Source organism: Sceloporus undulatus, chromosome 1 (assembly GCF_019175285.1).
Source record: "Sceloporus undulatus isolate JIND9_A2432 ecotype Alabama chromosome 1, SceUnd_v1.1, whole genome shotgun sequence".
Taxonomy (NCBI): domain Eukaryota; kingdom Metazoa; phylum Chordata; class Lepidosauria; order Squamata; family Phrynosomatidae; genus Sceloporus; species Sceloporus undulatus.
The window spans coordinates 201741552-201765417 of record NC_056522.1 but is presented as its reverse complement, the minus strand read 5'-3'; the positions used below and the strand labels follow the sequence as shown (position 1 = coordinate 201765417).

Sequence of the window (23866 nt, the reverse complement as noted above, 5' to 3'; positions counted from 1 at the left end):
TCCTTCCTTCCTTCCTTCCTTCCTTCCTTCCTTCCTTCCTTCCTTCCTTCCTTCTTTTGGGAGGCATTTCTTTGCTTTGCAGCACTTTTATAGCATCTAACTGTGGCATCTTGGCATTTTGCAGGCATGCGGTGTGTGTGCCTGGCAGGATCTGATGGAAGTGAGAAGGCACAAAACTTCCCCATGGTGTTGCATGAAACTTGCAGTCTGCAGTTTCTTTGGACCTTATCACACTAGATGAATCCCGTGCAGAAATGGGATTTAAAAGTAAGAAAAATCCACAAATGGAGGATGTTTTTCAGACGATGTTTCTTCCAAACAGCAATAACACAAAAATAAAGCAAAAGGAAAGTTGACAAAAATGACACTTGTTTACTTTCAGGAACTTCCCATTTGCTTTATTTTTGCATTATTGCTCTTTGGCACAAACATGTTTGAAAAACATCCCACATTTGCAGGGTTTTTTCTACTTTTAAAATTCTGTTTCTGCATTGGATTGTCAAGTGTGATAAGGTCCTCTGTCCCTGCTCTGGGGCAGGGGCCACAGTGGAGTCATGCAGATTGCATAATCGCCTCGGGCCACACTTTTTTCACCTGGCTAATGGAAGGATGAAACCTAAGAGGGACAAACACTCTAACCTGGAGTAAATTGGCTTCACACATTACTGTTATATTCTGGTTAAGTATATTTTGACAGAACTTCTGAAACCTCATGATTTCTTTCAACAGGGACCAAAACAAATCTTGAATAGGAACATTTGTGTGTGTGTTGTGAGCCTTGAAGTCATTTCCAACTTATGGCAGCTCTAAGTCAGGGGGTTTTCTTGGCAAGATTTGTTCAGAGGAGGCTTGTTATTGCCTTCCCCTGAGGCTGAGAGAGTGTGACTGTCCAAGGTTACCCAGTGGGTTTCATAGCCAAACGGGGAATTGAACCCTGGTCCAGAGTGGTACCTTTAGTATAGTTGATTAGCACTGTGATAGTACTTATTGAGAGCCAGTGTGGTCTAGTGGCTTGAGCACAGGACTACAACTACAATGCTTCACATAACTGCTTAGTCATGGAAACCCGCTTAGTGTCTGTGGATGGGTCACACACTCTCAGCTTCAGTGGAAGACAAAAACAAGCCCCTTCTGAACAAATCTTGCCAAGAAAAACCTGTGATAGCTTCACCTTAGGGTTGCCACAAGTCAGAAACAACTTGAAGGCACACAATAACAACTTATTAAAAATAATAATCTATTATCCCTCATCAAGCTGCCATTACAAACTAGCTACAGTCCACCCATCAAGTCCTTTTGCCATCCAGGGCAATGGGCAGGATGATTAAGGTTTGCTTCTCCTTTCAGGAAAGCACATTTGCTGTAACACAGAACCTGTTTCAGTCCATGCTCTCTGCCCTTCCCAGTGACCACATCAGACATAATCTCTTTTGACCTTAACATTCATTCCCACACCCTAGATGTGGCGACTGATACAGTGAGGCCTACCACCTTGTTCTTTCCTTTGAATGAGTCAGATGTATGAGTCAGCCAGCTTTTGTGCTGCAGGGGACTTGGAAGACTTTGAAAAGCACTGTGGGTTTGAGCCAAATGAATTGCTTACTCCTTTGAGGACAAGAGATAGTGTTGCTGCACACAGATAATTTTGTTTCTCAGATTTGCAGTGGAAAAGAACGGGCTGAAGGAATAGTCCATTACATTATTTACTTGTTCAAGTTTTACTTTTGTCAGAAAAGCCTAGTGAAGTACTTATGGCAAAATGATACAATTAAAAAAATAATTTTAATCATTTTTCATCATTTTGGCCATAATTATACAAACACAGCAAAAATATAAATAAATAAACCAACAGGATGGATTGGCTGGTTTGGGAATAGCAAGGGGGAGTGGGAGGAGACTCAAGCCCCGTCTTGGCACCTCATGGATGTAATGCTGGAACTGCAATGAAGAGGCTTATCATACGCGGGCAGTGGTGCAGCTGTGCAAAAGAAGAGAGGTGTGATAACAAATGTTTTCAAAGTGGTACATTCCTGTGTTTCCTTTAATGACACAAATGCCATGAGAGTCAAGGCTACTGTGCTAATGTCCTGAGAGCGTGTGACTTGCCCAAGGTCACCCAGTGAGTTTTCATGGCCGAGTAGGGATTCAAACTCTGGTCACAGCTCAGCACTCAAACCACCACACCATGCTGTACATTAATATTAAGTGGGACACATGGCTAGCCTTTCTGGACTCTTCTTTTTTCAGCTCTATGTGTTCTCTTGCATAAAAGGAAATCTCAGCTTTTAAACATCATCATGAATGAAATGATGTTTTTCATAAGGAAAATTAATACAGTTTTAAAATGGAGGCAAAAAATCCTTGCAGCTTCTCATGCTCATACTTGAGGTTTCTAACACCCCCCCCCCCCATCTTTTGCTTAGGTATGACGAGTAATACCACTTCTCACTATACAGTTGGATCCACATTTCTTTGGAAGAAAATTGGGCATCAATTAAGACAATTAATGCTATCTAAGAAGCAATTTATTTTCCTCTCATAGATATTTTATTCTAATGTATCTGTTTAAAATACACTCCCTTTTCCATAGATATTTAGGTTAAACACCTTTACTGCAACCAATTTCATTAGCATTTTAATTATCGTCATACCCTACAATGTCCCAATCCTTGTTTTCTTAGCAATCCAAGAGCTGACATATTTCCTTCAGGCTAAGGTTTTAATGTAGGTTTAAAAAAAGGAGGGGAGAAAAACCTAGATAATATATACAAGAAATGTAACAAAAATAGCATGCCTGGCATCAGTGGCATCAGTAGGGTTGGTGTCACCTGGTGTGGTATCTCATGGTATTACACCCCCCCTCCAATGACCTCCTCCCATTTCACACCATATAAAATGTAATGTAAAGCTTTTTTGTACTAATGTTACTCATAAATCATATACCATTGAATGTAATGCTAATAGTTCTGACATAAAAAATTAGCAAAATTAAAATTATACCTTCAAATTACAGTATCATATGCACAACCTGAATGTATTTACATATACACAGTGAAGACTTGGTGAAAATGTGATGTTGTTAAAGAAAATTTAAAAAGAGTAAACATTTCAAAAAATTAAATTTTTTTAAAAAATTAAATTTTGAAATTTGAAATTTTAATTTAGAAATTTCTGGGGCCATTCCTTTCTCCTACCACTGAGCTTTCCACCCACTCCACCATGTCTCTAAGCATTTTAAAGAGAAACAGATGAATGCCACAGCCTGTATCTGCCAAAATGTAGGAGCAGTGGTGTCACCCCCCTTTAGGATGGTGCCCGCACCCCCTGTACCCCACCTAATGACGCCACTGCCTGGCATGTTTAATGTAGTGCTGGGTTTATAATTTCAGAATTAACTTCAGTTAGCATTGCTTTACTTTGAAAACCGTTTATGTCTTACAATGAATAAATCATGATTTTTTAAAAATAAAATGGAAGGAAAGATCTTACACTCTTTTTTTCTAAAGATTCCTGCTCCTAACCTTGGGCAGAAACTGCCTGGACAGGGAGATCATTAGGATGGGGTCTTCATTTAAAAAAAAAAGCCTTGCTTAGGCTTTCCAGATCAGAGGCATTCCAGGCCCTGGGTTTTCAGAACCTAATCTTGAGACTAGGCAGGCCTCAGTCAGGTTACAGAAGTTGGAACATAGTGATGTTACAGGGGACGCGCACCATGAAGATATCATTAAGCATGATGCATTAAGTATCATCCCAGATACTCAGAATGTGCCATTCAAATAAAATCACAAAATATAATAAATGAGAAAAATATTTCTCTGGTTGGAAGTTAAATTTTTCAAGCTCTGCTCTGAACAGAAAAAAAGTTTCCTTGCCTTTTAAAAAGAAAAAAGAAAAAGAAAACTACTGTACTTACACAAGAACTGCTTTTTAACAACAAAAGGGAGTTGCAATCAAGCCAAGGAAAGTTTTCCAAACTCTAATTTTAATACACACACACACACACACACACACACACACAGCCTTAGGTGCCTTTGGAAATCTGACAAGCAGGACATAACTCCTTGCATGTATGTCCCCTGCCCTGTTAAGATGTTTTCCTGTTTCACTGAAGAATGACATTCTTCATAAGAACCAGAGACAGCACTGTGTTTCTCCAGTGGCCAGATAGATGCCTCTGGGAAGCCCAAAAGCAGGGCCTGAGGGCAACCGCATCCTCCCACTCATACGCCCCACCAACTGGTATACAGAAACACATACTACCTCTGAACCTGGAATTATTGTATAACCATCATGCATGATTAGTAATGATTGATAGCTTCCATGCATTTATCTATTATCTTTTTAAAGCAATCTAAGGGGCTGTGCAGACCAGAAGTTTGGGCTGGGTTGGAGGCAAAGTCTGGGCATAGTGTCTACATGGCCACCCCTTTTACAGCCAGATCATGACTGCCACAGCTTCATGCCATGGCCCTGATCTAGACTTTCCATGGCACAATAGCCATAGCACCACAGCTTTATGGTGTTCCTTCAGTGCTGTATCATGTGGACACAATGCCAGAGGAGTGCCATCTGTACAGCCCCTAAATTGGCCCAGCCTTATAGATTGTCAACATGTTGAGGTTTTGCAACACCGCCATTAAAGTACGCGCAGAGTGCGTACTAGGGTTAGGGAGGTGCGGTGCTTCCGCACCTCCCTAATTCTAATATGCGCTCTGCGCGTAAAAAATGACGGTGGCCATTCCAGACGGCCGCCACCATGAGGACGTCACGGCCGTGCCACCTCTATACGGGGCGGCACGGACGTGACGTCCTCGCTCCGTGCCAGGGCGCCTAATGCGCCCTTAGCGCGTACCAGGAAGGAGCTCCATTTCGGAGCTCCTTTTTGGTTTGCGGCGCCACTTTGCATCGCTGGGCACAGCCTTCAGACAGCTGCGCCCATCGAAGCAAGGGAGAAAGGGGCCAAGCGGCCCCTTTCTCCTCCTCCCCACCGCTGTGGGGTGTCCTTGGGGCTTGAAGCCCCAGGGACACCCCTTTTCAGGCTGCGGGGAAGCGGTGTTTTGCCCCTTCCCCGCAGCCTGAAAAGCGGTGGATTGGGGTCTCAGCGGCTGCCGTTCTGGCAGCTGAGGCCCCGATACACCGGGGAAAGGGGCGGGTACAGCCCGCCCCAAATGGGCGGTCTGTAACCCGCCTTAGTTGTTCCATTTTTGCATGGCAAAGTGATATATAATGCACAAAAAGAGTTCTGCTTTTTAAAAGGAGGGGGGGAGAGAGAGAGCAAGGAAAACCAGGTTGCAACTGTGTGCATATCTCACAGAAACCTCATGGGTTTATGATGGGGAAAGGCATGTTATATTGTTGCAAAAGTGATCACTGTCATAAGAACATAAGAAGAACCATATTGGATTTGACTAAAGCCTATAGTCCATTTTGCTCAGGCAGTAACCAAATGGATGTTTATTAGAAACCCACAAGCAATATATGGGCACAACTGCAGACTGTTTATGCTCTCCAGCTGCTCCAGACTAGGAACCAAAACTATCCAATTATTCTAATGCTAATAGAGATCCCTTAAAACAGTTTGGACATACCAAGACATTTTAAACTAAACAGGGGAGGGGATGAGACCATGGATCTATTACTCCAAGGGGAAATAAATGAACTTCTCCTTCACCTGTCCTAGGGTTGTAAGTCAGCCATCCACGTGCTGAATCTTATTCTCGGGAGTAGTTAGGCACTGAGACAACTCCCACACATTCCAGAGTACCTTTGGCTTTGGGAGAAGCAGTCATGAAACCAAGAGTAAACTGACTGTCTGCCCATGGTAATGGACCAACTTGCTGCTCCTAAAATTGAGTTTGTCTTCCTGCCAATGTGCTTATCTCTGAACAATAGTGTGGAATGACCACTTTAGACAAGACCTTCTCACCAAAAGCACTTGCTGCTCCATGTCTATAGAGAAGTCTTGCTTAGTGCTCTGGCAAGTAAACACAAAAAGAATTTAAAATGATTAATCTGATATCATTTCCTGGAGGAAAAAAGATTGATCTTTATCAGTTCAACAATGTCCCAGCTCTTGGCATAGAATGTTATAGCTTTATCACTGGTGGGAGGGAGTGTGGAAGGACTGTTGAGCTCTCATCTGATTCTGTAATTATATACCAGCTATCATTCCTTGGGGTGGGTGGAAGTTACTGTGAACCATATTGCAAAGAGGAATTAATCCTACTTTTTTTAAAAAAAAAGAAAAGAAAAAGGGATAGCCTGAAAATTCAGAGTGGAAATGATGAAAAGCAGATCCATTTGGTTTGGCAATTTAGCTTCCTGTTTAAAAAAAGTCCGGATTAGGAGAGTTCATGTTTAAATTTGGAATAACCTGACAACTATGCTATAATGAATGATTAGGACATGAACAGGCTTGAATCCCAGAAAACTTACTGGTTTATTATAGGGAGGGTTTTGCGTCTTCCCTTTGAATGTGTGAGGTAAGTGTAGAATGATTGCCTTGACTTGTTTTCTCTATTATGGATTTATTTTGTGAAAGAAAACAAGACACTGAATAAGTGTTTGGCATTTTACAGTAATATATCATGAGATCTTTGGAGACTGCAACAGAGCTCATGAGATATTTTTATTGAGTAAAAAGGTGATGGTGGAAGATATGAGGGACTGATTCTGCACAACTAAGAAATAAGACCTTGGCTCTTATCATGCGTGAGACTGGAACTCAAATCCAGAGCCAATCTGAAGTGAAGGAGAAGCAGAGACAATTTGAATCCAAGGCAATTCACGTGATGAATTATCAGACGTGAAGAACGAAATTGTAGTCATTACTGAGGCAAAGCAGAGCGAGTGCACATTGAATTACCACACTGGTACATACCATGCAGATACAATGATTCAAATTGAGACCCTTGCACATGCTCAGGGGGGGTCTGACAGCATCGTGAACCTTTGCACTTCCAGGGTGAAGAAGGGGGCCACTTCCTGGTTCCAGTTTCACGTCAATGCTAGCCTCACGCGAATGACAGCTTCACGTTTCCTCCTCCCTTCTATTTTATTCCCGCTTAAACATCTGAATGTGCCATCCTTGCCAGCCCCCTAACCCTGCCAGAATCATCCAAACGTGCCCTCCTTGACAGTCTTCCATTCCTCCCTGAAACATCCAGCACTCTTTCTATGGGCTTTGGAGTCTGTTATTTCATCCTAACCAGCACCCTTTTCTATGGGCTTTGGAGTTCATTTTTGCATTCAAACCAGCAGGCTTTTCTATGGGCTCTGGAGTCCTTTTTTTCCATCCTAACCAGCAGCCTTTTTTATGGGCTTTGGAGTCTGTTTTTTCATCCTAACCAGCAGCCTTTTCTATGGGTTTTGGAGTCCATTTTTTCATCCTGACTAACAGCCTTTTCTTTGGGCTCTGGAGTCCGTTTTTGCATTCAAACCAGCACCCACTGCCCACTTTCAGCTCTGTCCAGGTTAAACCATGAATACGTTCACTCCCCAGTAGCTTTCTGCCCTTTCCCCAGTGGCATTTCCCTCTCGGCAGCAATGGAAGCAGATGGAGTACCGGAAGCAAATGGAGCAAAATTGCAACACTGCATCATGGGAAATGAGGGACCTTGGTGGTTTTGGGGGGGGGGGTGTACCAGGATGGAAGCAAAGTTGTATTCCACACCAGACCAATTTGGATTGAAATTGAAGTGAGCTTGGAAACAATTTTTGTGAATTCGCTTGTTACCGAATTCACAAAAATGAAGAGTCACTTCGGACTGACTGTTGATCCGCCTCAGAACAACCCCACCATAGAAAGCAATCACGTGTGATAATACATCATGTTTTAACATGAATTTGCATGGTTGGACCAGGAGTGACTCTGGATCTGAGCTGCAAAACCCCTCGTGTGATAAGGGCCATTGTTCACTATGGCTGCATCTACAGTGCAGAATGGATGCGGTTTGAAACCACTTTAACTCTCATGTCTCAATGCCATCAAATTCTGTAGTTTTGTGAGATATTTAGCCTTCTCTCTTAGCAAGTTCTGGTGCCACAACAAACTACAAATCCCAGGATTTCATAGGATGCAGCCATGACAGTTAAAGCAATGTCAAACTACATCAGTTTTACAATGTGGCAGCAGCCTCAGCCTTGTTTTATTTATTTTTTCCAGTTCAAATTGTAGCTCTGGTGATAAATTGGAGAAACTAAGGGTCACTTCACATATCCGCAAATTCCAGACCCTCAGCACTATCCTAACATGAAGATGCACTGGCCATAGAGATTTAGGATTAGGCAAAAGCCTCTTCTGCTCTCAGAATACCCAACTCTCAGATATCTGTTGACAGAGGAATCTGCTGACAGAACTGCTCTGCTGGTGAAAAGCTGTCATCAAAAGAGTTAAGGAGGAATGCAGAGGAGGCAGCTCAAAGAAGGAGATAACTTATATTCAACCACCTTCAGAGCCAGGACACAGCCACAATGCTAGTATAAAGTTAGCCCAGGGCAAAGGTAGTCATAGATGCTTTCAAACACCACAAGGCTGGGAGAAGTTTCAGTTTAGCATATCTTCAGCTGGCCTAGTGTTGGTTCTTCTGGCCAAGAGCCATCTTGGCCTGATAGGACTGCATTCCTAGCACTGCAGATTAGAAAGCAATGTGAAACTTCCATCTTTCCCTCCTCAATAGACTCTTTGTCATGAGAAAAAAGATGGAAGAAGCTGAAGGAAGACGGATCACAAATGAAACATGACAACTTCTGCACTTCTCATTCTGTGATAGGGGCAGGACAATTTCACAATAAAAATCTTCTCAGAAGGGTCCATAGAAGACTTTCCCGCTGAATAATTAAGACTGTAATGTATGATATCACATGCAGTGTTCCAAGAGTAATTTAAGGCAGTAGGGCCAACAACCATTTTTATCTCACTGTGCACATATCTGGGGAGGGGGGGATAAAAGAGACATGAAAGAGAGGATAGGACTCATGTGTGTTTACAAACTGTGCAAAACATCTTTTACTAACCAGATATTTTATAAATATGTTGGATAATACTGTCATTTTTGATAACCATATATGTGGATTCCAATCCCCATTATACCCAGGCAACATTGGGGGGGGGGGGGGAGAGCACCGGACTGGAGAATGCTGCTGTAAAGGATACAGTTTCTGTGAATGAATGAAGCTTGTCTCACTACTGCATGACAAGCTGCACTAACCTCTTGTATTTGAACATACTGGTTGACTGGCCAAACCCAAAGGGTGCTCAACAATGGCTTCTTTTCATCCTGGATAGAAGTGACCAGTGGAGTCCCACAGGGTTCTGTCCTGGGCCCAGTGCTATTCATCATCTTTATCAATGACTTGGATGACAAAATTGGGGACATACTTATCAAATTTGCAGATGACACCAAACTAGGGAGAGTAGCTAATACCTCAGAGGGCAGGATTAAAGTTCAAAATGACCTGAATAGATTAGAAAGCTGGGCCAAAGCTAACAAAATGAATTTCAGCACGGAGAAATGTAAGGTACTGCACTTAGGGCGAAAAAATGAAATGCACAGAGATAGGATGGGGGACACCTGGCTGAACGAGACTACATGTGAAAGGGACCTAGGAGTCTAAGTAGACCACAAATTGAACATGAGTCAACAGTGTGATGCGGCAGCTAACAAGGCCGAATGTGATTTTAGGCTGCATCAATAGAAGTATAGTGTCTAGATCAAGAGAAGTAATAGTGCCACTATATTCTGCTCTGGTCAGGCCCCACCTGGAATATTGTGTCCAGTTCTGGACACCACAATTTTAAAAGGATGTTGAAAAACTGTAGTGTGTCCAAAGGAGGGCGACTAAAATGGTGAAGAGTCTGGAAACCATGTCCTATGAGGAATGACTTAGGGAGCTGGGGATGTTTAGCCTGGAGAAGAGAAGGTTAAGCTTAGGGTGATATGATAGCCCTGTTTAAATACTTGAAGGGATGTCACATTGAGGAGGGAGCCAGCTTGTTTTCTGCTGCTGCAGAGACGAGGACTCAGAGCAATGGATGCAAGCACCAGGAAAAGAGATTCCACCTCAACATTAGGAGGAACTTCCTGACAGTAAGGGCTGTTCGACAGTGGAACACACTCCCTCGGAGAGTGATAGAGTCTCCTTCTTTGGAGGTCTTTAAACAGAGCCTGGATGGCCATCTGTCAGGGATGCTTTGATTTGGATTTCCTGCATGGCAGGGGGTTAGACTGGATGGCCCTTGTGGTCTCTTCCAACTCTATTATTCTATGATTCTATGATTCTACATATCTATTCTTCTGCATTTGGTCTGCCACCAGATGGATTGTGCACGTGTGTGTGCGCACACACACACAAACACACACAATCATGTTTTCATTTTGAAATCTTTGGCTATGCAGTGACAGCATATATATGCATCCACATCAGTGGAATAATTCAACTGTGGTACTAATGAGAGAATATCACATCAGCCTGTTCCATATTGTTTGGTGGTCAAGCACGCACCGAGTATGACCTCAAAGGGAGCTACTTCCTAGCAAGTACACTTATAATTGTTCACACAAGTGCACTTAAGTAGTGTTGGGGGAGGGTTGGTGAGGCCGATAATGACTTCCTTGTACTACAAGTGATGTGAGTTCTACATTATAATTTAAAAAAAACAACAACAAGAGAATGTGAAGAATGCATTCAAAGCCTGCTGAGGAAAACCCATCTATAATCATTAAGCCCTTCTGAGTATTGTTGCACCAGATCTGAATGACTACAGGCTGGAAAGAGCAGCCATTCTGCTCTTTCAGCAGACTCATTATCAAGACTCCTATTGTATCCAAATATAGAGTTTAGTGGTGTTACAGTGTGCTTACGCATCCTCATTTTGAACAGTGATGCAAATGAAAACACGGAAAGGTTTATCGTATACTGTATTGGAAATATTAATGAATAACTATGAGAAAGGCATACTTTGGTTGGACTTCTTTTGTTCCTATGAAGTAAAGCATTTCACTGCAAATTGGGCTGTTACTTGTGGTACCTACTATAAGCATTTTGCTTCACTTGTGGTACCTGCTATAGACATTTTGTAGCTCATTACTGGTGAACTGCATTCTGAACAGGATAGGTCTCTGGCCTAATCCAAAAGGCTGGTTATGTTCTGCTAAAATGCACTTGGTTTCTACCAAGCTAGGATTTAAGACAGGGGTGAGAATCCTTCAGGTCTCCAGATGTTGTTGGTTGGGTGTTGGTACTATTGGAACAAGCTGTAGTTTTGAAAGGAGTCCAAAATACTATAGCTGTTAATTGTGTTACCTGTAACAAAAATAGCTCCAGGAAGTGGAACATTTCTTTCTTCTCCTCCTCTCCCTGCCACCAAATTTGCAAGTTAAAGAAAAGCCTGGCACAATTGGCCTTTGTATCTAGGTGATGTTATTCTCATACCATGCTTGCATGCCACAGTTAATGCTACTACTGTACATTTAGAAACAGATTCCATTTGGGTACTTGCTATTTTATTAAGAAGCATGTATAACCTCATTGAAAAGAAACTTTCCAAAGGCAGCTTACAACAGAAATATAAAATACAGCCATAAAGTAATCATAATCATAACAGCACAAGAAAAATAAAAAACAACAATAACAATAATACTTGTAGCACAAAACACAACAGAAATCTAGGTCGTCTAACATGGAGAGCATTCAGGATGCATAGCCATAAAGATCTGCAGTCCCAGGATAAATTCTACTCCCTTTGTGTAGCAGGCATTAGATCTTGGAAATGTTTTTTTGGACAACAACTGAACCCTGAAATTATGCTGGCTGGGAGATTATAAGAGTCGTCATCCAAAAAAGTAACTATCTCAAGGTCTGTTCAGTGGCATAACTGTAAATGCACAGTCTGAGTGACTATAGGCCAACATCATGTCTTCCATCTCTGAAAGACTGATATTTTGAGGCTATTTTTATATTTGTTATCTCTGATTTCTCACTGGTCTGAGCTGTTCTATGCAGAGACGTCTGATCATAAGTTCCTGTTCTTAAAAAAAAATGTTAAAGAATAACCAGCTGATTACTCTTCAAATAATGCAATATCACTAAAACAAATATCCCTGGAAGCTTAACAGCTGGGATTCTTGGGAAAAAAAGATTAACTAAAAGCAATTAAAACTGGTGCACAATTTTTTAATTTCAGCCCATTTTTTGTTAGGTTAAACCTTACGTAAAAGAAACAAGTTTTGGCCAGGGTACAGAACATGTAGTCCTCTAGTTGTTGTTGAATTGCAGCTCCCACCAACACCTAGGCAGGAGGATTCCCACCTAGCCACTTGTGGAGGATTGTGAGAGTTACAGTCGAACTCCAGCTGATGGTACATCCCTGGTCTAGGATGTCCAAGGCAGCTGCCACACTGCAGAATTAATGCATTTTGACACCACTTAACTTTAATGGCACCATCCTGTGGACACCTGGGATTTGTAGTTTCTTGTGGCACCAGAGCTCTCTGGCAGAGAAGGCTAAATGTCTCACAAAATGACAGATCCCAAAATTGCATAGCATTGAGCCATAGTGGTTAAATACATAGCTGTATTTCTTCCGTAGAGTGGCAGCAGTGCAAAACATAAGTTGGAAATGTATTTTACTCTGCTCCCATTATAATGAGCTTGGTAAACATTAAGGCTATGAAGTGTAAGTAAAATGAAATATAAGACGGCACCAGTTTGGGGGCTACAGGGGAAGGCTTTTTCAGAGCCCCATCACACTCCATGTTTGTTGAGGACATGAGAGAGGGACTTCTTGGTGGTTGCTCCCAGGGTTTGGAACTTTCTGTGGGAGATCTGTCTGTCTTAATGCTCCCCTTGCTGTGGCAACTGAAGACCTTTTTATTTACAAAGGTTTTTGGCCATGAATGGTTCCCTCACAAGGATCTTTTAGTGTGTATGGCAGGTGGGAGGGTGTATTACTTTCCACTTTCTTGTTAGACGTTTGAAGCATTATAAATGATGTGTTTAGTGTTAATATAGTAGTTTATTTAATTGCTTTTCAATTGTTCTCCAGATCTCTAATCTATTGGTTGTAGATGGATTTTGTTTCAACTTGGGGTCCTGAAAAGGTAGAAAGATAGAATACTAAATAAATAGTAAAGTAAATAAAAATAGTAAAGTAAATACATAAGACTGCAAATTAAAATATATTAAATTGCAGTAAAATTAATTTAAATATTGCAGAGTAAACAAAATAACCGTTTGGCACAAATTATGTACACTGAGAGTACTTATTTGCAAAGTAAGCAGTTGCACTTAATGATATTTATTTCTCAAGGAAGAAATGTTAAATGTTTTCAAATGTTACAATCTTTTTTTTTAAAAGACAGAAAAAATGTTTTGTTGTTGTTGCTGTTGTTGTGTGCCTTCAAGTTGTTTCTGATCTATGGCAACAACTTGAACCTATTATGGGTGGTTCTTGGCAAGATTTATTCAGAGGTAATTTGCCTTTCCCTCTCTCTGAGGCTGAGAGAGTGCGGCTTGCCCAAGGTCACCCAATGGGTTTTCATGGCTGAGTGGTGATTTGAACCACTCCAGAGTCATAGCTCAACATTCAAACCATTAGACCATGCTGGCTCTCATAGATACTTATCCATATCTATAATTATATCTTATTCCATTCAATTCATTAATGGGAAGGATGGGCAACCATTATTTTAAGGCCACAGCCCATTGGCTGAATAGCAATAGCAATAGCAGCTTCATTTATATACCGCTTCATACTGAACTCTAAGTCGTTTACAACTGTAAGCTAATTGCCCTCAACAAGCTGGGTACTTATTTTAGCAACCTTGGAATGATGCCAGGCTGAGTTGAGCCTGAGCCCTGGCTAGTATTGAACTCGCAACCTTATGGTTTTGAGTGAGTGGCTGCAGTACAGGCATTTTAACCCCTGTGCCACCAGGGCTCCTATGTCTGTGATAGTTAGAGAAATGGAAGGGCCTAATAACCCCCTGCCCCATTCGTGTCCAGAAAAGAGGCATCAGAGAAGGGGCAGGTCCCTCAGAATCCTTTTGAGAACTTAAATTGGCATAATTCTTCATTATGTTGGCAGAAGGCACTTTTTGGTGCAGTGCACAGTGGTGGTAATGGTGGCGAACAGAAAAGAAATCCATCTTTGGTTGCATCTACACTGCAGAATTAGTGCAGTTTGACATTGCTTTAATTGCTATGGCTCAATGAATTCTGGGATTTGTAGTTTTCAGAGATATTTAGCCTTCTCTGCTAGAGAGCTCTGGTGCCACAACAAAACACAGATTCCAGGATTTCATAGGATGAAGCCACAACAGTTAAAGTGGTGTCAAACTGCATTCATTCTGCACTGTGGCAGAGAAAGCTGCCCCCTGAAGCAGGTTTCTCTCTTGATAGAGACAACTTCCTTAATTGTCCTCTGCAATGTCCACACCCATTTTACCCTTGCCACTGTGCTACCATCCATGATTCACAGGAATGTGAATCTGAGCTGTAGATAAACAGTACTGGGTGGCAGAAACTACTTTCTTCATTTGAACCTAATCAATGGGAAGATAAGAGAGCTTTGAATAATTATTATTATTTGGATAAAAACCTCCAAGAATCCCTCAGCCAGCATGATTAGTGCTAAAAGTGACTCTTCTAAACTCTGGGAAAGAAATATTTGGTTATCATGAAGAATAGTTTCCATCCCTTGCAGCAGCAGGAAGGGCAGTGGAAGCAGGGCCATCCCACCAGCCTTGCTGAAAGAGTGTTTGCCATTTCCTTCCTTCTTTCCTTCCCATTTCTTTTTTCTTTTGTGTCTTTTGAGATCCCAGATCTGAGACTGAGAACTGTTTTTTACTTATTCTGTATAAGTATTCCAGCAGCCCTTCTAGCTGAGGAACAAAATATAAATACCCCTAATTAATCCATGGATCGGGTGTCTACTGGCTCTCAAGAGATGCCCCTCTTGCCCAACATCAAGGCCATCAAAAAGAAAATGAAGTTCAGGTTTTGATAGCTGCATTTAAGATAAAGTGAGATTTGTGTTTACATCCTTCACACTTGATTTTTGCATACAGTTCTATGCATCTATTGCATAAATGTATCTCCAGGGACTAATGTGACTTGTGAACAGGCAACGTGCCACTTGTGCGTCTCAGTTTTGCACCCCAAAACTTCTAGAGTTCTTTTTTGTGGGAATTCAGATCCTCTGGCTTGTTTGCCAATTACTTTTTAAATTGAAATTGTAGTGTTTGCTCGAGGGCCATTTTAGTATCCAGATAAGTTAATATAATTTCATTTAAAAAAATATGAAAAAGAAGCACTTTGACTTCCTTCCTTCCTTCCTTCCTTCCTTCTCTCCTTCAGCTTATTCAGAACAATAACCAGTTTTTATGTATAAAAATTAAAAGTTCTGCCTTTTTAAATTCCACCCTTTAGTGCTTTTTCTAACTACAGCTGTTTTAGACAGGCTGCACCTCCTAGTGATATTATCCAGAATCTTATCTGTTTGGGTTATGGCATTTTCTTACTTAACACATACTGTCATAACTTCCAGAGTTTGGCATGCTTTTAAACAAATATTGTTCCTAAAGATCCTGCTGGTTCCAGTGTTTCACTTCTTTAATGCTCTTGTTTGTCATTAATGGAATTCAAGCTCATCAGACCCATCAAGAGGAAGGGAGGGGCGAAAAAGAAGCTCACAAAGAGATAAAACACTCTATCTGAGCTATGTGCTCTTTGCACCAGCATTTGTAGACATTACTTGAAAGGAGAAGCTTTAGAAATGTACAGTTTATTCCTATTAGGACATCCCACAAGATATCCTGCTTCTTGAGACAGTGGAGATTATCACACAGGGGATGGGACGTCATTGTCCTATCCCTGTCCCGTCATTCCTGTGCGATTGCAGTAAGGATTTTCATATGACATCATGCTTATCTGGACATTGTTCCATCTGGAAAGCATAAGTGACACTGATCACGCGAAAGCCTTTCAAATGAAGTTTCTCTGATTCAGTCATTGTCCCATCATTGAAATGGCATTGCTCTGGCATTTTGCATTAACGGGTGTTCACATTAATGCAATGCCACTTCAATGACAGGATAATGACAGGATCAGCACTTCGTTATGAAAGGCTTTTGCATGAACCCCCTGTCCCCAGATGGGATAAAAATGGGAGAACAATCCTGTCCCTATCCCGTCTGAGTCTGATAAGCTCCAGAATAGCAAATGGTGACACTCCCCTCTCCATCAAGTACTTAAAACCAGCCAATATATTTAAATCAGGAGGCAGAAAATCTCTCCTCTCCTAAACATTAGCAGTAGAAATACGATAAATGAAACAATTTAACAATTTACTGTCCTTTCCAAACACCCACTCTGCCTAATATGGGGGATACAACTATGTAACCCTCCAAGTGCTGTTGGATTGCAGCCCCACCATTCCTCATCATTGTCTCGATTGACTAGAGATGATGGGAATTGTAGTCCAAAAACATCTATAGGGCTATATGAGTCCCACTTCTGGCCTAATAGTTGCACTGCCCAAAATCCTTTACATGTCTGCTTAGAAGTAAGTTCCTTGGGTTGTGGGCTGGCTCCGAAGTATTGTGTATAGAATTCAACCTAAATAAATTTGACATGAGTCAGTGCCATTCACATTTCATTTGCCATGGTCCTGGTTTGCGTATGTCTGTTAGCTATATCCTAATGTCTGTGCAGCGTGTATAAACACAAATTTTAAAAAATTACTATAATTAAAATGAAAATAAAATAACTCTCACCTGACTGGGGAGACCAAGACCTGGTGATGTCTGCTAGAGATGGATGAGAATTTGTTTGTTTAGTTTTGTTTTGATAAGAATTTACTGCATTTAGAACTTTTGTCAAATTCATTTTTTAAAAATCCAGATGTGTGGGAAGCTGACATATATTGAAGGATTAAGGTGTCTGGTACTGAATTAGGATTCCTACTCTTTTTTTTTTTTTTTTTTTTTTTTGAGAGGCTCCTCATTTTTATATGACATTCAGATAAAATATGGTCCTCCCCATGCTAAGAACAGTTATATTGACTCAATTTGACTGGTACCCATGAGAAAGAATTTTGCATGTGTTTTTCTAAGTTTGATGACTTTCTTCAGAATGAAGACAGAACAAAATTGATTTTAAACAAAATTGAATTGTGAAAGAAAGCAAAAGGTCAGATTTCACAATTGCTAGTGTTTGCTCAGCCTGATATCCTGGATGCACATATCATTTCTTCATAAATCTGTACAGAACAGCATGTTTGTCTTCAGGGTCCATAGTTTCTGCAACACACCATCTATCTTTTTCCCTTTGACCTTGGATAAGGTTGGCTTGCTTAGGTATCTCTAGGAGTATTCTTTCTCTTTCTCTAGTATTTTTAGAATAATCACACCAATTCACAAATATTTTCTTGAAATACTTAGATGGGGCAAGGATCTCATTTTATATCTATATAATAGGTATTTTAGAAGAATCCACAAATTTTGCTTCTTCCTTTTCCTTTCTTGCCCAATGCAATTTGAAGTATAACCTGTACTTTTACACTAGATATATGCCATGCACATGATATCATCATCCAGTGTTTATATACTGTCAGGGATGATGGGAGTTGTAGCTCTTCACCTCTGGCTCGAACTCACCACCTTGTTACGCACCAGCGCTGACCAGTTTTGGCCAGTGGTTAAAGCTTTGCTATAAAGCAGCAGAGTTACAGAGAATAGGCTGAAGACCCTGACAAACTCTCCAAGCCTTCTCACTCTTGCTTCCACAGAAGTCTTCACACTTCTTCAGGATCCAGCTGGCTCTTGTAGCTTCACCCAAGACACCAGACAACTCAGTAGTCTTATATAAAAGATCTACTTTATTCTACTATATACAGCTCCAAAACTATCCAACACAACTACTCCCCACAAAATACATTGGGATCCATAGCCATTATTATAGTCATTGGAAAATACCACCCACTCTTGTCAGTATCCACCCAGTGGGCGTGTACAACCATTTCATTGGTTCTCTTGGTTCATCCCACAATTAATGATTTCATCATTTCACCTTGTCCACTTTAACAATTCTCAGATGTATTCAATAATTCACTTTGCATTTCTGTCCTTGGCATTTAGGACTTGTTAATTACATTACCTCTTACACCTGTGTGGCTCCTAATTGCTTTTTCTGAGTCATCCTGACTCTCACATACAAGTTTTATTTCTTTCACTGTATATCCCATGTTGCTTTTTCCTTAACATATACAGCATTGTAGTCTGATCCTGTTCAATACATAAAATATTTTTATGTGTGTTGGAAAAGTGATTAGATTTATAAGGATACTTTGCTTCATTCTTCAAAAAACAAAGCAAAAGTTAATATCTATTTGCTCTCAAATCAGAGTACAAACTGAACAAATATTTCAGTGCTATGATACGGGTGTATTCTATTTGATTTAAGATACTCAGTGCCATTCCAGACTGAATAGCCCTAGCTCAGAGGACTTGTTGTGAAAAGAAAAAGATTTGTTTTAGTATCTTACCCAAACACAGGTCTGTGTTGGCCTGAATATAGGCGAGGATTGTGTGTCATGGTTGCCTAGCAATCACACACAAATTAATTCCCCATGCCTCAAACATGGCAGCAAGTCTGAGGTAGACCTGGAAGGAGGTGGGCAGGTGGAGGAAGAGGACTGTGGCACATTCCAAGTAGTAGTAGCACATTTTGCAGTTGTGCAATTGTGATCCTGTTGTTATGCTATTTGCTGCTATGTCAACTTCAGCTTATGGCGACCCTGTCAATGAGATATGTCCAAGATCCATGGTCACCGACTGTTTTGCTCAGGTCTTGAAAACTCTGGGCTGCGGCTTCTATGGTTGAATCATTCCATCTCTAATACAGTCTTCCTCGTTTTCTGCCAATCAAACCTTACCAAGCATTATAGCCTTCTCTAATGACTCATGTCATCTTATGATACGTAAAATGCTAAATGCCAAGTGCTAAATATTTAATATGTACTAAATACTTTAAATGCTAAAGTACAACAGTCTCAATTTAGTCATGTTGGCTTCTAGGTTTGATTTGCTCTAGGACCCATGTATTTATCCTTTTTGTAGTCCACAGATTCTTTAAAACTCTTCTCCAGCACCACATTTCAAATGAGTTGATTTTCTTCCCATCAGCTTTCTTTTCTGTCCAGTTTTCACAACTATAGAAATAAAAATATTGTTACCCTTACTATCCTACTGTGATCCTGTCTATGGCAATTTTATTCAGATGTTTTGTGAATCCATTTAGAATTGCTTCCACAGCACTTGTCACCACTGGACCACAATGTTCTTCTTCTCCTCCAAACGGTGTTGAATCACAATTTGAAGCTTTCTATATTTCATAATCTTTTCCCTCTCTGTGTCTTCTTTTCTTCTGATTTTTTTTTTTTATTATTCTAGTCTTCACTGAAAGATGTTACATAATTCCCAGCTGCCTGGGCACTGACACTTTGGGGAGAATGGAAAGCAGAACACTTTCTGCAGAATTTCATTTTTAAGTGAATCAGCAAGACAGACCACCAGGTTACCAGCAGCAAAACACATCAGGGTGTGTTTGCTGTCTTGCTGTCTGAAGTAAAAGACAAAATGGCACCCCAATCCCATTCCATGTACCAAAACCAACCAGACTGGAAGATGAATCTTACCTCAACACTGATCATTGATCAGCATTCTTCATGGCAACCCAAAGTAGTAGTTTGGGTATAGTAGCTTGCCCTATGCACTGCTCCTTGCCTCTCTATCTAATGGTAGCGCTGCCCCCCATATTGTTCACTTGTATGTTTCTTTTTTCCATTCCCATGCAGATTCTTGCTTCTTTCTTCGGCTGCATCCACACCTGCAAAATAATTCAGTTCTAGTTCACAGTATCCTGCCCCGGTTTGACCCCATTAATGCCACCGTAATGGTGTCACTCAGGAGGTGCAAGGAGAACAGATTGCACTGGGTGACATCTTAGAGGAGTGGTGATGCCAGTTGGGCTCTGGATAGCTCTCTTGGCAGGTTCCCTCACCTTGGGAGAATTAAACTCCTCCTCATTGAGTTTAGCGCATGACATTTAAAGTTCCCCACATGATCTTCCCTTAAAACTTTTTTAAAATAAAAAAATAAAACACTCTGCAGAATGGAACAGCTAGCTTGTAAACATATTGCCTCCAGTCCAGCAAAAATTATCACTTGATCCTCCCCATGTTTCTTTGAATCTAAAGCTTCTGGGTCCAAAGGAATTTATACTCCACTAAGGCTGTCATCCTTTGCTCTCTTACCTGGAGGTAAGTCTCACTCAATTCAGTTGGACTTACTTATGTGTAGAAATGTATAAAATCACACTGTTAATGAACAGTAAGGCAGAAGCATTGTTTTTTGTCATTGATGTGCAACCCTTCACCAACTGCAGCTCAAGGAAAGCCCATGAAGGGCAGAAGAAAAAAAGAAGAGAAGAATGGATGATGGAGAGTGGGATGATGGAGTGGAAAACAAGAAAAAAGAGGAAGAGTGGTGTTGGCTAGGGAGGAATGGGGGAATGGGGGAAGATGGGAAGGTGGGGACACTGTCTGGCCTACTTACAGTCCTCTTTCCCCCTCCAAGCACTGCAACAACCCAGAGTCCAGTCAGCCATCGTATCCGCAGGCTTTCCAGGCACACACTGCAAGGCATAGGAAAGAAAAAAGTTGAAGACCCTCCCTTCATAACCTTCAGCTCCCCTCCCCCATTTGAATGTTCACATATTTGGATGTCAGAAGGCTCATGGGGCTTTTAAAATAAAGGTGCCCCTTCAGACATTCAAATACACTGAACTAAGAAAAATGTTGACACCACTCTTGCCATGTGTTAATGTCAAGTTAAACCTCTTTGGGACTCTTCCTGCTCTGAACTTTGCCCACATCTCATCTGCTGGGCTCAAGCTGAACAAGTCAATACCATCTGAAGACCGCAAAGGGTGCTCTGGGTTGAATAACAGTAAATTAATAGAAGATTTAAAGGTAAGATTTAATATTTGAAAGCATAAAATTGGAGATTGCTTGACTCAACATGTCTCAGTTAATCATTGCACTAACAGAGTTATAAAATCTGATGAATAATATAGTACACAGCTCCACCTTTTTACTTTCTGGAGCTGCCATTTGGAAACACGAGATGAGAATGTTATTTAAGGGCTTGCATCATCTTTGGGAGACTAGTGAAAGTACAGAGAAGGCATTCACTTTTATTTTGTGACATCTAGGAAGTGCCAGGAAAATGTGATTCTTCAAAAGAAGGGCAGGTACCTTGAAGACACCACATTACTATATATTAAATTACTTAAAAGGGAATGTCTATCTATCCTGAGTTAAATGGACAATCCTGACTTTGGTACTTCATGATGCTCCCGTGAGGCCAATGTCCTTTAAGTTAATCTCAGCTAGAAGATAACCATTGAATCAACTGTTGAATGGTGAGCCAATATCTAGATGAGTCCTGTTAATTCACTGAGTCTAATCTAATTGGGTCTAAGAACAGGATTCAGGTATGCACTTGTCCAGAATGTGAAGAAAGGGACTACTCATTCCCTTCCACTGCACCACATAAGAAAGGAAACTTACCAAACCACTACCCACGCTGGCTCTAAAGTTAAGTTATTACAGTGCTATAAATTTTTGGGACTGAAGGCAAATGTTATGGGGAGGGGCAGAATTTTATTTGGGATATTTGGCATCATGTTACATAGTTGTTGTGTGCCTTCAAGTACAATGAGCCCGCGCCATACATAGGCTCCTTATAGGCAGCTTTCAGCATACACTGAAGCTGCCCAGGGAAACGGGCGAATGTCCGGCGTGCGTGCATTGCCGCATGGTGAGCATGACCCCCATTATATCCAATGGGGCTTGTGAATAGTCCATGTGGCCATGGGGCGCATGTGCGGCCATGCAACGAGCATAAACCCCATTATATATAATGGGACTCAAACATACACATATTTTGCTTTACACGAGGGGGGGGGGGTCCGGAATGGATCCCCCTCATAAAGCAAGGGCCCATTGTATTTTCCGACTTATGGTGACCCTAAGGAGCACCTATCACAGAGTTTTCTTGACATATAATTCTTTATAATATTAAAACATGAACAAATCATAACATAAAGACACAATGGAATTCAAAGCAAAATAAAAATGTCAGTTTATAAAGTACAAAACATTGAGGAGACAAGCTCCACATGCTCTGAGATGGTCAGTGTTTTTAAAATGCCCAACACATTTCAGCCCCAGGGAGAAAAATCTCTCAAAGAGAAATCATTGAAGTTGAAAACACTCTTCAAAACACAGTACCATAGAGTATAAAGAGCTCCGAATACTCTATGGTCCTGTGTTTTGGAGAGTGTTTTCAACTCCAGTGATTTCTCTAGGCCCTTGAAGAAGGCCTTCTCTCATTGAGGCCAAAATGCATTGGGTATTTTAAAAATACTGAATACTGAAATTGACCATCTCAGATCACATGGAGCTTGTCTTTTTAGTGTTTGCTGCTTTTCAATGTGCGTTTCAGTACTCTCTTCACTGTCAATTGATATAGCACATCACCTCTTAACAGCCCTTTCTTCAGCAACCACAGCCACAGGACTGGATGCATAGTGCATATCTTCCAACTGTCCTGATTTGGCAAGGATGATACTGATCAGTCCTCTGTTGTCTCACTTTTTCTGCTGCTTTTTAAATGTCCCATTTTCTTTCTCCTCCAACTTCCCCCCTTCATTCTCTGCTTACTTCCATTGGCACAAACTGAGTTCAAAGTGCAAAAGTAGTTAGCCCTCAAATTACGCTGGGGGTGGGGGGTGGGGACATAATTTTGCCCTTCCCAGCAGGCTCAGGTAAAATCAAACTGCTGCAGGATCTCCTAGCTTGGCTGTCCTTCCTCATTAATAACTTGCCATCTCCATCGCTCTCTGATGTTGCTTGACCACACATGCCTTCATTTTAATCTGTAAAATCTGGAGAGTACACAGTCTTATGTATCTTTACACAGAGCATGTCCTGCTTACGGATCAGAATATAAGGAAGATTAGATAGGATTGCATGGTTTGGGGTGTAGAAATGAAAGGAAGACATTTAGTATGACCAATGTTTTTACACCTAACACTTCATTTACAGTGTAGTATTGCATGCAGCAATCAGGGCTGCTTTGTGGCCCCAAGAGGGTCAAAATTGCTCGCAAGTGCCTGCTGATGGGGCAGGGGGTATTTTACTATGTATTTAGCCCCAACCCAAGTTAGACACATGACAGGCCTTTATTTGGAATAGGAAGTGACTTGTGTGCACTTCCTGTTGCTAAAAAAGTTCTCTCCTGGGTCTAAAATAGACCACGTGGAACTACAATATGGCAAAATGCCCTCCATGATCCATGGAAGGTGTTTGAGGGGCATTTGGAAGCAAAAACATTTTAAATGCTTTTTGGACAAGTGATGCTCTCCAAGGTTTCCTGGGGGGGGGGGGGGGGCTAATGCAAGCCTTCCACAGTTGCTTATCCACTAATATATATACATATGAAGAAGGAAGGAGAGAAGTGTAATACTATACCAAACCCCGTTGTATGAGGAACTAATAGAAATATGCAAATAGAAACCTATTTTCATAAAACAGACAAAGGTACTAGTGCAATATTCTTATGTGTTTCTTTCCTGCAGTGATGCAAATTGACTTTAATCATTAACCAGCTGAAATTGACACAGGAGCTGAGAAACAGCCAACTGGGGAAAAACGTTCTGAGATGTGTTCCTCCTATTAATGGCCTGTAGCCCCCTAAGATATAAATTATTATATCTAAACTGATATGAAGCTGACATTGAC

General features: G+C 41.1%; 1 protein-coding gene and 1 long non-coding RNA gene across 2 annotated transcripts in view; one reads left to right on the top strand and one right to left on the bottom strand.

Annotated features, from left to right (window-relative positions):
* Nucleotides 1-18701: 18701 nt before the first annotated feature.
* LOC121937028 lies at nucleotides 18702-20952 on the bottom strand. Its single transcript, XR_006105072.1, has 3 exons — nucleotides 20616-20952; nucleotides 19697-19887; nucleotides 18702-19210 (listed from the first exon to the last, which is right to left on the bottom strand). It is a non-coding gene; the product is annotated as an uncharacterized LOC121937028 (long non-coding RNA).
* ITPRID2 (ITPR interacting domain containing 2) overlaps nucleotides 20918-23866 on the top strand; it is a 114457-nt gene continuing 111508 nt past the window's right edge. Inside the window, exon 1 of the mRNA XM_042479782.1 lies at nucleotides 20918-21031. The gene's annotated coding sequence lies outside the window, so the exon portion shown is untranslated. The remainder of the gene's footprint in view (nucleotides 21032-23866) is intronic.